The 15,484-nt window shown below is 35.1% G+C and overlaps 2 pseudogenes; both read right to left on the reverse strand.

The window, feature by feature from the left end:
• Positions 1 to 5,596: 5,596 nt before the first annotated feature.
• Positions 5,597 to 8,871, reverse strand: LOC137729673 (F-box/LRR-repeat protein 10-like; annotated as a pseudogene).
• A 3,063-nt stretch (positions 8,872 to 11,934) lies between these two features.
• On the reverse strand, positions 11,935 to 14,140 carry LOC137727438 (heterodimeric geranylgeranyl pyrophosphate synthase small subunit, chloroplastic-like; annotated as a pseudogene).
• Between the last annotated feature and the right edge of the window lie 1,344 nt (positions 14,141 to 15,484).

Consider the following 15,484-nt stretch of genomic DNA (forward strand, 5'->3'; position numbering starts at 1 on the left):
CATGATATTATGGCGCCAACATGTTGATAATTTCAGTGTTTTCAGTAGCTGTTGCATGGAAATACATGTAACATGACTTGATGATTAGAATAAAAAAATAATTACGTTTTTAAATCAAGATAATACTGAAAAGTTAAAAATATTATCCAACATAAGTAGGATTAGTCCAAGATTAAACAATCACGTTGGATGAGGAAAACAGGCATCGTACAACCAGGTGGCGTCTAGGGAAGACACGTACAAGCTGCTGACCTGCATGACCGGACAGGGGATTCGCATCCTCCTTGGGAATAAACCGTCCTCGGGAGTTCGGGTTTGGTAGATCCAGCAGCGTGGAATATGAAGTGTACTAACGACGTGGAGGGAGAGTTGGGCAAAGTGGAAAAGTGGCCCTTCAGTGCAACGAAAGGGCAAAAAGGAGGGAAATTTTGGATGAGGATCGAGTAGAGTGCCACCGAAGCGGCAAGCGGTCCGCGAGGGAATAGAAAGGTGGGAATTGGGAACAAGTGACGGTGCGAGACTTCTCCGAGTCCAAAGTCCAACACTCCAAGCCATGTTTTATAGGATAAATATATATAAAATCTTATCCAGATTTTCAGCTTTTTTTTTTTTTTTGCAAGTTTGGTGGTTGTCTATAATATTTTGGTTGATTTTGGAGGCTTGATGCGGAGGGCAGAATGGGAAACGAAATGTAAATGTGCTTTCTTTGTTTCAAATAATAAAAAATTATTGTTAGTATCGGTTGTGAATGAACTACAAACTATTAAGAATAAGATTATATTGACCAGGTCACATGTAGTGTCGGTCAATGATGAACTATAAACTATTAAGAATAAGATTATATTGATCAGGTCACATGTAGTGTCGGTCATGGATGAACTATAAACTGTTAAGAATAAGATTATATTGATCAGGTCACATGTATATCAACGGTTATAATAAATCATAGTAAACGGCCTGGTGAAAATGTGGTAGAATATAATAGATAGAGTACCTTAGGCTTCGACAAAAAACTAAAAAACAAATATAATAGAGTAGGTAAAACGATCATGCACGACTGATGCTAGTCTAGCTTATAAACTAACTAGACTCATCAATGAGCGAGCAACAACATTCAAAGGAAAGAGGCATATACTTCTATATCTTGAGAATATTTCCCTAGTGTCTATCAATGACTATGATAGTGTAACGCAATTATGCACTACCGATGTTAATATAATTTATAAACTAAATTCATTAATAAGACACATTACTATGTAATGAGGATATTCCCTAATCAAGTGATGGTTATTCTTCAAATCTAGTGTGTCACATCGTCCAACTAGCTTCGAATATTGAGCCCGCATAATACAAAGTTTTGTTTCCAAACAAGTACATTAGTAACATTACCACTCGAAGCACCTACATTACCACATTAAATACAAAACCTCGAGTGAGATAAACTACTACTTCACGGTACATACTTTTGTCCAAAATATTGGGTCTTCGTATTTGAGGCTCACGACTTAGCCTATGATGTATATAGAAGGAAACCCCTTATTCTATAAAAGGGACTCTTCACCCTCACTTTAAGGGGGGCAAGGGATGACAAATATGGCAAGAGAGCAAACCTTAGCCTCTATGGCCTCTATGTACATTGTAACCTTCATTGACATAGTGAAACCAAATCGACACCAGTGTGGAAGTAGCCCCAACTTTATGTGAACCACAATATATCTTCGTGTTCTTGTGCGTTTGTGTGATTTATGGTCAGATTTACGTTGATCCAAGATCAATTCAATTTTGTACATCAACACATACATTGACAATCGAAGCACCCGTGCTATCCGACATTCGAATTTTTACTGGAGTCGAGCATCGAAGGAAACCATTAAAGTGTTGAGCGAGTAACTAAGAGAGTACTACAGGAAAAGCGAGCAATAATCACAAAATCATAGTAACTCTTCATTGCTATTGCTAGAGTAACAATAGTGTCATAATAAGAAAATAAAGTGATAGAATGTGGTGTCAATGATACGCAGTTTTTGACATTTTACCAATGTTCTCTCGTTAATAATATTATTGTTACTCCAACAACAACAAAAAGTTACTATTTCTCTTTAACCATTTCTCTCTTTTTCTTGGTGGATTGTTTTCTCCATACAAAAGGGTTGAATAAATCAAGAACAAAAAAATAAAAAGGGGTTGGTTAGTGGTTCCAAAATGTCCTTGAAGGAGCTGTCCAGCGTTAACCTAGCTAACAAGTTAAAAGATATGATCAAAACAACCATTGTACCTCACTGAGACATCTTGACTCGTATTCAAAGTATGAGTGCATTTCTAGGGTTCTTCTAGTATGCACTGTGCGCTAAAATTGGTATTCGGGAGAATTCAGATAGTATATTCAATCTATCGTTTATCGGGTAGGGATAGGCACGATTTGGTTTTGGTCGATTTTGAATGAAATCAAAACTGAAACCGATTGTTTTGACGGTGCGGTTCAGTGTGGTTTTGAAGAAACTTTTACTTGTGACCAGAACACAGGTGATATACCACATGTTTTTATACAAGTGGTGAAAAATTATATTTTTTAAGTTATTAAGTTTTTAATATACATATCCCACCATTTGTATAATGACACGTGATATACCACCCCGTGTTCCGATCACACCAAAAAATCTCTCATGGTTTTGAAGCTTTGACCAAAATGGAACCAAACTATTTGGTTGCGGTTCAGTTCGGTTTCAAACAAGTTTGGTTTTAGTTTAAAACCATTTGGAAACTAAATGTTTTATGCCATTAATACAACACAATAAAAAAATTTCATGATCACAATGCTAAAATTCAGCTTGAAATAGAGTTTAACATCAAAATGCCTTATGGTATTAGTTTAGTACAACCCAATTGGAAAAGCTAAGTCTACCATACTAAAACTAAAGTTCATACAAACATCAAATGCCTTATATACTAATTTAATTTTGGCTCTGCGGTTCGTTTTTGTACGATTTTAGATGTTCAAAACTAAAACCGAACTGTTTTTCCATGTTGATGTTTAGTTTCAAACGGAAACAGTTTTCAAAATCATAAAAATTGAATTGTTTGGCATGGGTCAGTTTGGTTTGTGTTTCGATTTATTTTTCAACATTTCTATTCCTCTTTACATGTCCATCTCAACTGTCCCATTTTTAGGTATGGTATTTCATCAGATGTTTTAGAGTACTCCTCATCAAATATTCTAGTAAGGTAAGTACTTATATTTATCTATACATATATTAATAAAATTATTATTACTATTCTGAACTACACCATGAAAATAATGAAGCGTTTGAACCTAAAACGCAATAGGTTGAAAAAAATCAGAACAATTCACCACTTGCTCCATGATATAATCTTTTATTATGTAAGCTCCCAAAGATAATACATTTATATTCTCCAAGTATTGGAAAACATTTGGAAACAAAAGAGAAGCTAGATTAAACATAACAAAGACTCAGAGAACATATACTAATTCTGTGACAAATTATATTCTTATTATATTGTTGCAGAACTAAATTAAAAGGGCTGGCACATTCAATGAACCTAGACAACTTTTTGATTGTTCATTGAATGAGGACATATTTCCTCTTGGTAGCAAACGCTTCCATCGGTGATGATTGATTTATCCTTACTAGCCTCCATGCATGTGCGTGAGCGTGTGTAAAAAACATTTTTTGAATCACGTCATGCTACGCGGGATTTTTATATTTTAAATATATTTATTAATGTAGATAGAAATGAATAATAAATACATTTAATAAAAGCGGTTTTTAACTAATCAAAGCAGCTGAATCCATATTAATAAAAGCGGTCTTTCAATTTTCATCTACATTTTATTGAATTTACATTAAGATTAGAAAAAATAATATCTAATAAAAAACTGATTGTTAGCCCATTGTGAGGCTAAAACCACTTCATTCCGATAGATAACGTTGTTTGTTAAACAAAAAAAAAAATCATTTGATAATTAATTGAATCACATTATTATGCATGTGCATGAGACTTTTTATAACTAGTACTACGCACCTCTTAAGTGTTTAAAATTTGAGAAATAATATTTAATAAACAACCGGTGCACAAGGCATTTTTTGAATCGCAATGCGCTACGCGTGACTTAGACATATTAAATGTATTTATGTGCATGAATTGCTTCAATATTTTTTTATTTCGTTATTTTCTTTTTTTTATCACTGGTGCTACGCACCTCTTAAGATGTTTTAAACACAACATTCATGATTTTTCTTATTTTTTATTATATTTTTCTTCCCCATCACGTGGGCACCATCAACTTTATCATTTGTTTTTTTTTTTTTTTTTTTCTTTCTTCCCTTTCATTTTTTATTCTTTTCTCTCTTCCCATTTATATTTATATTATATTTTATGATGACCAAATTACCAACTTACCCTTGCATGATTTGATATATTATTTTGGGCAAGTTTTGAATTTTTTTTGGCTGAGGGGCAATTTGGTCCAATTTTTTTGTCGAAGCCGGTGACACTATATATTATATTTTATGATGACCAAATTACCAACTTACCCTTGCATGATTTGATATATTATTTTGGGCATGTGTAATGTATTTTATTTGATGCTAAAATACGTATCAAAGAGTGTCGTCCTGTTTGTTATATACAATAATTGTGTGCAAAATTTCTTATGTGTTTAATCAAGAAATATTGTCACTTAGTACTACGGTCTAATTGTATTGTTCTTCACTTGTAAGTGAGAGGTCTTAATTAGGTTTGATTCTTGTCAAAAGTGAATTTGAACCACATTAGTGCTAGTCCATTGTGAGGCTAAGCTCACTCCTCCCCCTTAGTGTGAAAATGTTTGAATTTTTCATCAATAATGATGTTCTTACAGCTTTGGAGTATCATCTCAGATTCTTAGGTCTCTGTGTTTGATTGTGGATGATTTCAAGACTTTTATGCATTCTTTTGCTTCTGCTTGGGCCTATCATGCTCTCAAATCCACCAGCTCGGTGGCAACTAGTTTGCCTCTACTAGCACAAGCTCATGGTAGGAAAAAAGAAAAAAAAAAAACCCCTGGAAAAGATCAAAGTATCTCAAAGAAAAACCCTAAGATTCACAAGTGTTATTCCCATGCATTTATGTAGCTCAAAACACAATCAGTTAGAAGAATTTGCAGGCAGTGAGACTTGTTACTGAGAAGGGAAGAAAAGGGATCCGAAAAGTTTGAAATGTCTGCACAACTCTTGTCCGATGTACCTTTTGCACAACATTTTCCCACACAAAATGTACACTCACTTTTTTCGTAAATTAAAGAATCTACTTTACTACTAGTAGGAGAACATGTTACACTCATGTTTCTTGGTTTTATATGCCACAAAAATTATCGGGTCATTTGATAACTATTTTATTTTTACCTTTAGTTTTAATTTTTGTGTTAAGAGACAAAACTACACCTGGGAGAAAAAATATAGAAGAGTGCAAGAAGGATTGTGGGAGAGGTATAAAAGAAACGTATCGGTACAAATAATGAAAAATATAAATAGTTTACATTATTTCACTTTCAAGATTATGTCTTCGTTCATTCTTCTTTATTGTTTCCCTCCCTCCCTCGAACCATCTTTCTTCATCCCTCATTTCCTTCGTATGCTTTCTTCATATATAAAGCACAATTGTAAAACAAAAATAAAAATAATTATCAAACAAGCTCTAAAGTTTAAACTTTGGTGTAGATCATACAGCACCTAGTAAAACACTAATCAATAAACCATGATACATTTTGGAAATGGTGTATTGTCCCGATGAATTCCTCTTCATCCCACTGCGTTTCAACTTCAAATCCTCACCACTCCCCTTAATCGAGTTTAGAGTACTAAATCGTTCGTCATGAAAAACGATGATACATTCTATAGTTTCAACAGAACTACCATTATAAACAATAACATGATGGAACTAAGTGTCCGATCACTCCACTGCATCTGCGTTCACCATATCTTCATCAACATAATCATCTTCTGCAAGCCACTGTTCAAGCTCGTCCATCTCATCAAAGTCATGCACGTAAACATCATCGGCAGTATCCCCTTGCTCAACTCCCAGCTCCTCACCATGGCACGATACATGCAAGAACGGTCTACTTGGAGCCAAAGCATCTACCATATCTCTATTTACACTACTCGTAACTCCCAACCATCTCAGCCTTGGAAAATATGGTTTCTTCAACCACTGAAACGAAAGCGGGGTAATCCCACCACAATTAAACAGATCCAACAACCTTAAGCAGTTACCATGCCACCTCTCCTGGTCAACTTGCATAGATGCTAATGCCATTACTGAAGTGTCACCTATGAGTGGACATTGCCGCATGCGCAGTTCAAGTAGCGGAATCCTACTCTTTGCCGGTAATAAAACTGCATTATCGGAGATAAGGAAGATTGGACAAGTCTAATTCTTGCAACTCCAACTTGGAAGAGCCATCAAATAGAGCAGAGATACATTTATCCGTAAGTTTCTTGCATCCTCTAACAGACAATGAAATTAGTGAACTTATAACCACTGGTCTCAAATATGATAATCCCACATCACTAATATCAGAGCCATCTAGCAACAATGTCTTTACTTTTGGAAGAGTGCTTATGGCTCGGAGGGATTCATCCCCGAGGTTTCTGCAATCTCTCAAATCCAAAACTTCCACATCCTTGTTAGACGCCAAACTAGTCGCTGCATGGTTGGTTAAAAGAGTGCATCGCCTCAAGCTAACATGCGTTAAAGAAAGGGAAGTTGCAGAAATGTCATGAAAAACCAAATCGGTTAACTGAGTCCCATGAGACACCCTAAGCTTATATAATTTGGAGCAAGAATGCAGGATCGTTTTGAAACCTGTGTCTGTAACACGACAGAAGCCACTGAGAAATATGCTTTCCATGTTTTTACACTTGTCAGCTAATAAGAGGAGCCCAAGATCATTTACTCTTCTAAAATAGGTAATGACATACTCCTGCCTCCTAACCAATGAGAGATGCTTCAACTTCCCATGCTGATTAATCTGTTGAAGGCCAGAGTTTGTAAGGTCAAATGAAACTCTTGGTTCTATGAGGGGTGCATCTCTAAGATCCAAATGGGTGAGGGACAGGAGACCTTTAGAAATCGTTCCAAACATAGCATCAGTTATATAGTCAACTGAAAGGTACAATTTGTGAATGTTTGGCAATATTGAAGGCTGAATACGGTTTGATGACTGATGGGATTCAAAATTTGGGCAAAGTAGTTCAGTCACCATTAATGATGAAATGTAGCCAATCTTGAGAGATGTGAGTTTATCTGACGCCAAGGCTGAATACGTCCCACCATAATTGATGATACATCAAGCATCAAGATCAGTGCCTACCAAGTATAATCAAACAGAGATTAGACGAATAAACCTAAACAATTATGATGTACCAGTACGGCAGTAACACAAATGTGCTTTATCGGTACATTGCAATTAATGGAACTAAAGCATCTAATGTCAAAATGCAAACAAGACTGCTACCAACCAGTTAATCATCAGTCAGATGACTGAAGAGGAATCTATCCGTACTAACAAACTCGCCATTCGCAACAACCAATCAGTTATGAAGTTAGCATCTTCCACAGAGATTCAAATGGCAAAATGTTTACTCAAATCCTTGTTGTTAAACATTTGCTTATTAAGTAAACATAAATATTAAGCATCTAATGTCAAGAGTCAAGATGCAAATAAGACTGCTACCGAACACTTAATTATTCAGCCAGATGGCTGAGGAGGAACCTAACCGATTAACAAACTCAACATTTTGATAGGATAATGCTAGGGAGACCAAATTTTTTAAACCAAATAATGTGTCACCAATAATAAACAAGCACATTAATCGACACTTAATTAATCATCCAATCATCTACAACCACATCATTTGGTTTAAAAAATTTAGTCTCCCTAGCATTATCCTTTTCAATAACCCATCAGTTATAAAGTTGGCGTCTTTTGTAGATTCAAAAGGCAACATCTTTCCTCAAATACTTATCATTAAACATTTGCTTGTTATGTAATTATCATTTAATTGCGTCTTACTTCTAAGTGAGTGCAACCACTGAGCAACTCTTCTAAATCGGAAATATGAATAGCCCGCCCTCTCCTTTCGGCAACTGACCCCAAGCACAGAGACCTGAAGGGAAATTTCATAATCCCCAAAATCCAATAACAACAACACCCTTTTCACATTCCATAATTCAAAAAATCACCAGCAATCAATACTTTTGAGTTAATAAGCAGCACATCTTAACAGAAGTCGAAAACAAACCAACCTCAGATCCTTGCACCGACCTCCAATTTCCGAGAGCAATTTGCCGCTAAAATCCGTGCAATTGAGCATACAGAGCTCCTCTAGTGACGGTTGAAGCAGAACCTGAATGGTGGAATCATCGAGCCGGCCGCAGTTGACCTTCACGCTCTTCAGCCACGGGTTCGGGAGTAGCAGGGGCCTCAGCAACTCCATGGAAGGCGCGATTTCCTGAAAACCCAAATAAAAAAGTACCAAAAATTTTAGAAAAAATTGCAAAAAGTTACCGAATTTCAAATTTTGAGGAAACCCAGAAGTGAAAAGTTGGAGGAATTACGAGGATGTGAAAGGAGGGGATGAAGGAGAGGATGTGGGAGGCGCAGGCTTTGAAGGCGGTGGAGGTGGATGCGACGGAGCAGAAAGAGGTGACGTCGAGCTTTGTCATGATGGTGGCCAGTAGGGCCGAGGGTAGGCTCCCGATTGAGCTGCTGCTTTCGCTCGTCTCCCCCGCCATTTTTGCTTCTTCTGAGTCTTCTTCTTCGTCAATTTTATGAGATCACTGTTTTGGTTGTTTACCGTTTGACGACACCGCAACTGCAAAGTCTGCATCTTGATGCCAATCGAACGGCGCTATTATTACTTTAGATCAAATCACGAGGTAATTTGGAATTTGGGTTTTGGTTTTTACTTGGCCCAAAATAAATACAAAGCCCAAAATCCAAGCCCTTATTGGAGTGTTAATTATTTGTTAATTATACAAGCGATATCAGAAGATGAGAGATTTGAACTCACGATATCAGTCGCAAAAGAAAATGTATTAACTAATTGAGCTACAAAACTCTTTCTCTTATAAGAGTTTTGATACACGATATTCTACTTAAATTAATTTAAATTACGGGCAAAGAAGTTCGAACATGGATGCAAGAAAGGGAACTCACTCATGTAGTCAATTTAGATATGGCTAATATGCAACCTTTATCAAGCGTTAAAGAATCGGTGACGATCTCTCTAAATTAGCTCCTAACCAAAATATAAGGAGAAATTGGAAAAATTCATCTCCAATTACATTCCAATTATGCTGCTAGGATAACAAACCTGTAGGAGCTCCGGAATTTAGAGGACGAGAAACAAGCTCCTAATATTAATTATTATAATTTTAATACAATATTAAATAAAAAATTCTTTCTATTGGTCACAATTACACGACTCCCTAATTTTGAGAGTGTGATTGGACTTGAATTTTTTAGGGAGCTTTTAAAATAATTTTTTATTATTTTTAGTTAAAATTTGACTTGAAAATAGAGAGCAAGATTGAAAATGCTCTTAGCTACTAATATGGTGAATTTTGATGTATTTGGAAGAGGTAAGCTTGAGAAGACACATTTTCTCATCACATTAAGTAATTATATTTATTTTTCCATAATTATTGTGCATTATATCAGTATTACTTTATGTTTTTTAAAAGGAAAATTTTATTTGAACTCATACAACCTCTTTCTATACTTAACTTAATCTTTAAATGTGAATTATCTTTCTTGCCCTATTGCATACATGATAAGATTAACAATTAAACTAAAATTTATCAATAAACCCACACCCAATAATTAAACCTTAGTTTCATGCAATGTTTATCCTACGTTCATTTTAGCCAAAATCCTAAGAGCTCTTATACATAAACAAGTTTTTTTTTTTTTTTTTTTTTTTTAATCAATGGATGGTGATTTTGAAGTTCTGAATCCTCCAACTAAGGTATGAATTGATTTATGCAATTTTTTTTTTTTTTTTGTTTGATTTCAATTTTTTTAGAGTTGAGAATATGAGTTTTTAAGTTTCAATCACAACCATCAGCATTGAAAGTTGAAAAGATGAGTTATTGTGTTTTGCTGTGTAAATGGTGGCAAAGCCTCCCTGCTAATTTGGTTTCCTCGAATCCACTCCATCACCATGGTTGAAAATCTAGAGCTAACCTAAAGAAACAAGGGTTTGCTACCCCTTACCTTAGATCATGGAATAACTGAAAATTGGTTCATTAGGAGGCAGCAGGTACCAGAACACAAACAAATCAGCTAGCAACAATAGCGATGGGAGCCATAGTGAGGTACGCAACAGCTCCAGCAATGGGGTACATCATCTTAAGAAATTATGTTAATTTCTACACAAAATAATGTTGTACTACATCAATAGCGACGTAATACTGTATTACATTAATGAAGGAACGCCATACGACTTTATGCTTATGCAATTTGGGATTAATGAGATATTAGTTCTTTAATAAAAATTATTCAATTGGAATTTTATTTTTTAAATGGGTGTAAAGATTAATTTACATATTGAATTGAGTTTGTGAGGGTAGATTAGGTAGTAAACTTGGGTTTAAAGAGATATTAGTATTTTACTTGAAAATAATATGGGTATAGAGAGTAAATTGGGTGTAGAAAGAAGTTATAATGGTTCAAATAAAATTTTCCTTTCTAAAAACATGTTGCATTTTTATATTATAGTAAATTTGCTTAAAGCGAATGAGTTCTTTTTTTTTTTTTTTTTTTTTTTTTTTTTTTTTTTTTTTTTTTTTTTTGAAACAAAGTATGATATTTATTGATGATGAGTTTAAAAACGTCCAACCGAACATTGAGGACATGATGCATACAAATGATCTTGATAAAAAGCTTTGTCAGAAATTTCAACTTGGTCGAAGAAAAAAAGTGTCCCGCACCAAAAAATTACAAATGAGAACTATCCTCAATGTGAATGAGTTTTACACTTTGCAAAAGATGTGAATACTAATATGATCATTAGTTAGTTAATGTTTTTAATGTGTTTTTGTTCTTATAAGAAATAGATTATAATTTATAAAACAAATTCAAATTTGAGTACCAGAAGGTAGGCGGGCACACAACTAACTTGACCAACAAGACTAACCCACTTTTGCAATAAAATTCCCAAGTGAAAAGTTTGTATCCTAAAATCTCAATCTAAAAAAATCATTTTTTTTTAAATCTCTGGCATTAAGCGGTTGGCCACTGCAATTAATCTCCATATAATTAAAAAAATAAGAAATGACGCCTAGGTCTACCTAAGCGCCCGCCTTACCTACCTAGACCGCTTAGGTCGCGATTCTCACTTATATATAAATTGAAATAGATAACTTTCATATTGCATTATTTTTTAATAAATTATAAGAAACTTGTTGAATAGTTGAATGAACACTCATTATTTGCCTATTTCCCCCTGTTTTCAATATGTTTTAGTATTTTATAATTTATATATCATTTTATTTTGCAACTTATGTATTCCAATATAATTATATAATATTTTAAGTATAAGTAGATATTTATTTATATGTTACATAATAAATTTAGTTAAAATTAAAATAAAATAAAAAATAAAAAAAACCACCTAAGCCCCCTAGGCAACGCTAGACCTCTACCCATCACCGGACTAGTGTTTGATGCCTTTTAGAACATTCCAAAAAAACCAACCCCCTCCCACAACTTGGAAATTCAGCTCAACCCAATCTATCTTCTTCTAACACTCTTGTAATTGCTGTGTGAAATTAATAGGACATGCTAATGCAAGATTAATCCAAAATGATAATACAATTTTCTGCAAATTAAACATCAAACCATATAAAGCTTATGCTTTAATTCTATAATTAACTGACACTAAAACCAGCATAATCCACAAAGCTATAGAGTGGCACCACTCCATCCCCATACTTCTCAAACCCATCCAACTCCTGCTTAGCTTTGGCCCTAAGCTGCTCCACCACCTCCATAGACTTCTCCAACCCATACATTTTCACGTAGCTGAACCCCTTCTTCTTCCCATCGTCATCGGCATCATCCCCGTGTTAGAGTATGGGTGTCATTCATACGGTTTGGTTCCTTGTTGTCTCAGATTGCTATAAAGAAGTCTTAATATGTTTATGAGAGTTAATTCGGCTTTGGTTTGGATTGAAACTCTCTGTTGATAAGCTTAAGAATATAACTCGTACAGTATTCCTTGTAGGATTATTATAGGGTAATCCAGATTTTGTAGTATAAAAAACCACAAGCCCCTGCTCTCATAAATAATATGCTCTTATTGTTCCAATTACCTATAACTTGGAGAGCATTGAGTTTTGCAGAGAGGAGAATGTTGTGTGTAAATTTGTCCATGTCTTCTTCATCCATGAACATGTCTGTGTTAAACTTAGAAACACAAAACTTTTCAAATCAATTTCATATCTCAGAAATAGATGGGACAAATAGTCTCGTGCATTCTATAACTTATTTAGACAGGCTGACAGAGTTGAAAAGCTTGCTGAAATTATACAAAGATTGGAGCAAGGTGATCTAAAGCTTAGAGTTCGGGCTTCGGAATCTGAGAGGGCATTCCGGCGGGTTGCAACTGTCCAGAAGACTGTTGGGAATGTGAGTTGAACTTATTCATGACCTAATGGCATACACACATGGGAAAGACTCCGTCAAACAATCTGCAGGTATGTGTTGCAGATATTACTTCAATATTTGCATATGTAGAACATATTTGATGCATTGGTTGCGATTTAGTTGGTAAATTCTTGTGTTCTTGGCTAAGTATATTATAAAGGCTGTGTTTTCTCTTACACCCCGCCCTTCATCTTCTCCTTGAGAATATCATCAACCACCCGATACAATATCCCTACAACTCTCCCATACGAGTGATTTTTTAGTGTACCAGTAACGGGGTAGTTCATCACATGTCATTATACAAATGTTGAAATATGTGTGCTGAATAAAAAATTAATAACTCAAAAAATAAAATTTCTCATCACTTTTATTAAAACACGTGCCCGTCATAATTAAAAATTTCTCATTCCATACCTCCTCAGTCTATCCACCCCATCATCTTCACCACCACCCAACAATCATCGGCAAACAGCAGAGCACTGGCTCATCTCCCCAAACTTCTTCTCCTGCGCCAATTCCACCGCATTTGGCCCGCCTTCGAGGTCCAGGAACTGCCCGGCCGCCATTCTGGTGGACCACACGGTCTGAGCAATCTCCGTGATCACACGCAGGAGGCGTGGTTCCGGGACGAGGTCAGAAGGGGTGTTTGACACAATGTGCTGAAACCCCTATGGAAACAGACTATCGCTGGCGAAGAGTGCCATGTTGTCTCCGTAGATTGTGTAGTTCGAGGGCTGGCGTCGCCGTGATGGATCGTCATCCATGCATGGAAGATCATCGTGCCTGAGCGAAGCCGCATGTACCTATCAATTGTCATTCAAAGAAAAGCAAGCGACTTTATGGATATTCCAATCACAAAGTACAAAACCCAAGTAAAAAATTGAACAAATTAGCGGCTAATTATCCAAAACCGAGTTAAATAAACACGATTTAAAGCAGGATTCCACATCTTTATTCGAAAACCCAATTCGGATTCTGAGCAAAAAATCCATTTGATGCAAGAATATTCATTGGGTTCTATGGAATCAGTGTAATTAGTTTCTGTAAACAACCATTCACTGATTTAGTTTCTGTAAACAACCATTTCGAGAGCACATGCGGTGGGGAAGGCGGCGAGGCGGTTGCCGCCGAAGAGCTCACAGGCGGTGACGCACACAACAGGTGAGGCTCGCTTGTTGCCGTCGGCCAGCATAGAGTAACGCATGGATTGATATATCTGCTTCGGATACCGAATGGGTATAGCTTCGTGAAGCTTCTGATTGATGCGGTGATCAGGGTCGTCCAATAGGTTTTCAAATCGAAGTTGTTGGATCTCGATTGGGTTGAAATGGACGGTGGCGGTGAAGCGGAGGAGCAACGGGTGGGGAAAGCAAACTTGCTTGGCAGATAGACGTGGAATAATGTAGATATCATTGAGAAAGCGGCCATTTTTTCCTGGCTTCTTCTGGAGAAATTTTTGGGTGTTCCGGGTACACCAAAAAAATTTGGTGTACCCTCACTCATAATGGTGGACCCTATCCTCACTTTTTTTTCAATAAAATAATAAAATCAAATTTTAATGAGTGTGGGTACACCAAAATTTTTTGGTGTACCCGGAACACCTAAAAATTTTCCCTTCTTCTGGGCTAATTTTTAGTTGCGACTAGAATGTGAAAAATACGTTTCTTTGTACATTAAGTTCTTAATTTTTTAACAAATATATCTTATTATTTATATAAAAATACATAATATATCACCTCGTATAACAATTACATTTAAAAATCTCACATTCTTCTGAAGCTCTCAGATGGGAGACCTCTGACAGACCGACAATGAGGAGAAATTTTTGGGTGTTCCGGGTACACCAAAAAAATTTGGTGTACCCTCACTCATAATGGTGGACCCTACCTCACTTTTTTTTTAATAAAATAATAAAATCAAATTTTAATGAGTGTGGGTACACCAGGAAAATTTGGTGTACCCGGAACACCTAAAAATTTTCCGACAATGAGGAGCAATTGAGTTGGGGGGGGGTCGGTGTTTGGATGTGATCGGGCGTTTATGGTGGTCCCACAACCTACCCTCGTTTCAACGGGCTATTGCCCTTTTTTGTTTTATATGTTTTCTTTTATTACCTATCCTCGTTTCAACGGGCCATTTCCTTTTTTGTTTTATATATTTTCTTTAATAGAAAGTAATATTTAGAAAGATTAAAATTTTAAATTAAATTTGTAAATAAAATAATGTGTCATCAATTAGAAATAATTACTTTAATCAACGTTTAAGTAATAGTCAAATCATCAACAACCACATCATTTGATTTAAAAAAAAATTAATCTTCTTAATATTACCCTTAATAAAATTGATATATTTGTAAAATATACCCCTTAAAAATGATTGGATAAAAAAAAATAAAATTTAATGAAAATGACTTGAGTTAAGTTTATTTTAACAAAAAATCATTCTATAATTTTATTTAATAAAAAAGACTTAAGCTTTAATGGAAAAAACATAAAATTTAATTAAAAAGATAAAAGTTTAATATAATAAAAAAATGAAATAGAAAAAATAAAAAAAAACTGACTCGTGCTTCCATAAAACATATTATTTTTTAAACCAAACAATAATATACTATTTCTGAAACTAAACTGTATTACATTATTTTTGAAATTGAATACTATTTTTTAAAACTAAACACAACTACATTATTTTTGAAACTGAACATGGACATTGTTTCTAAAACTAAACACAGGTTGACATGCACTGATTATTTTTTAAACTAAATATGGTATT

The sequence above is a fragment of the Pyrus communis genome, chromosome 3, assembly GCF_963583255.1.
Source record: "Pyrus communis chromosome 3, drPyrComm1.1, whole genome shotgun sequence".
In the NCBI taxonomy this organism is placed as follows: Eukaryota; Viridiplantae; Streptophyta; class Magnoliopsida; order Rosales; family Rosaceae; genus Pyrus; species Pyrus communis.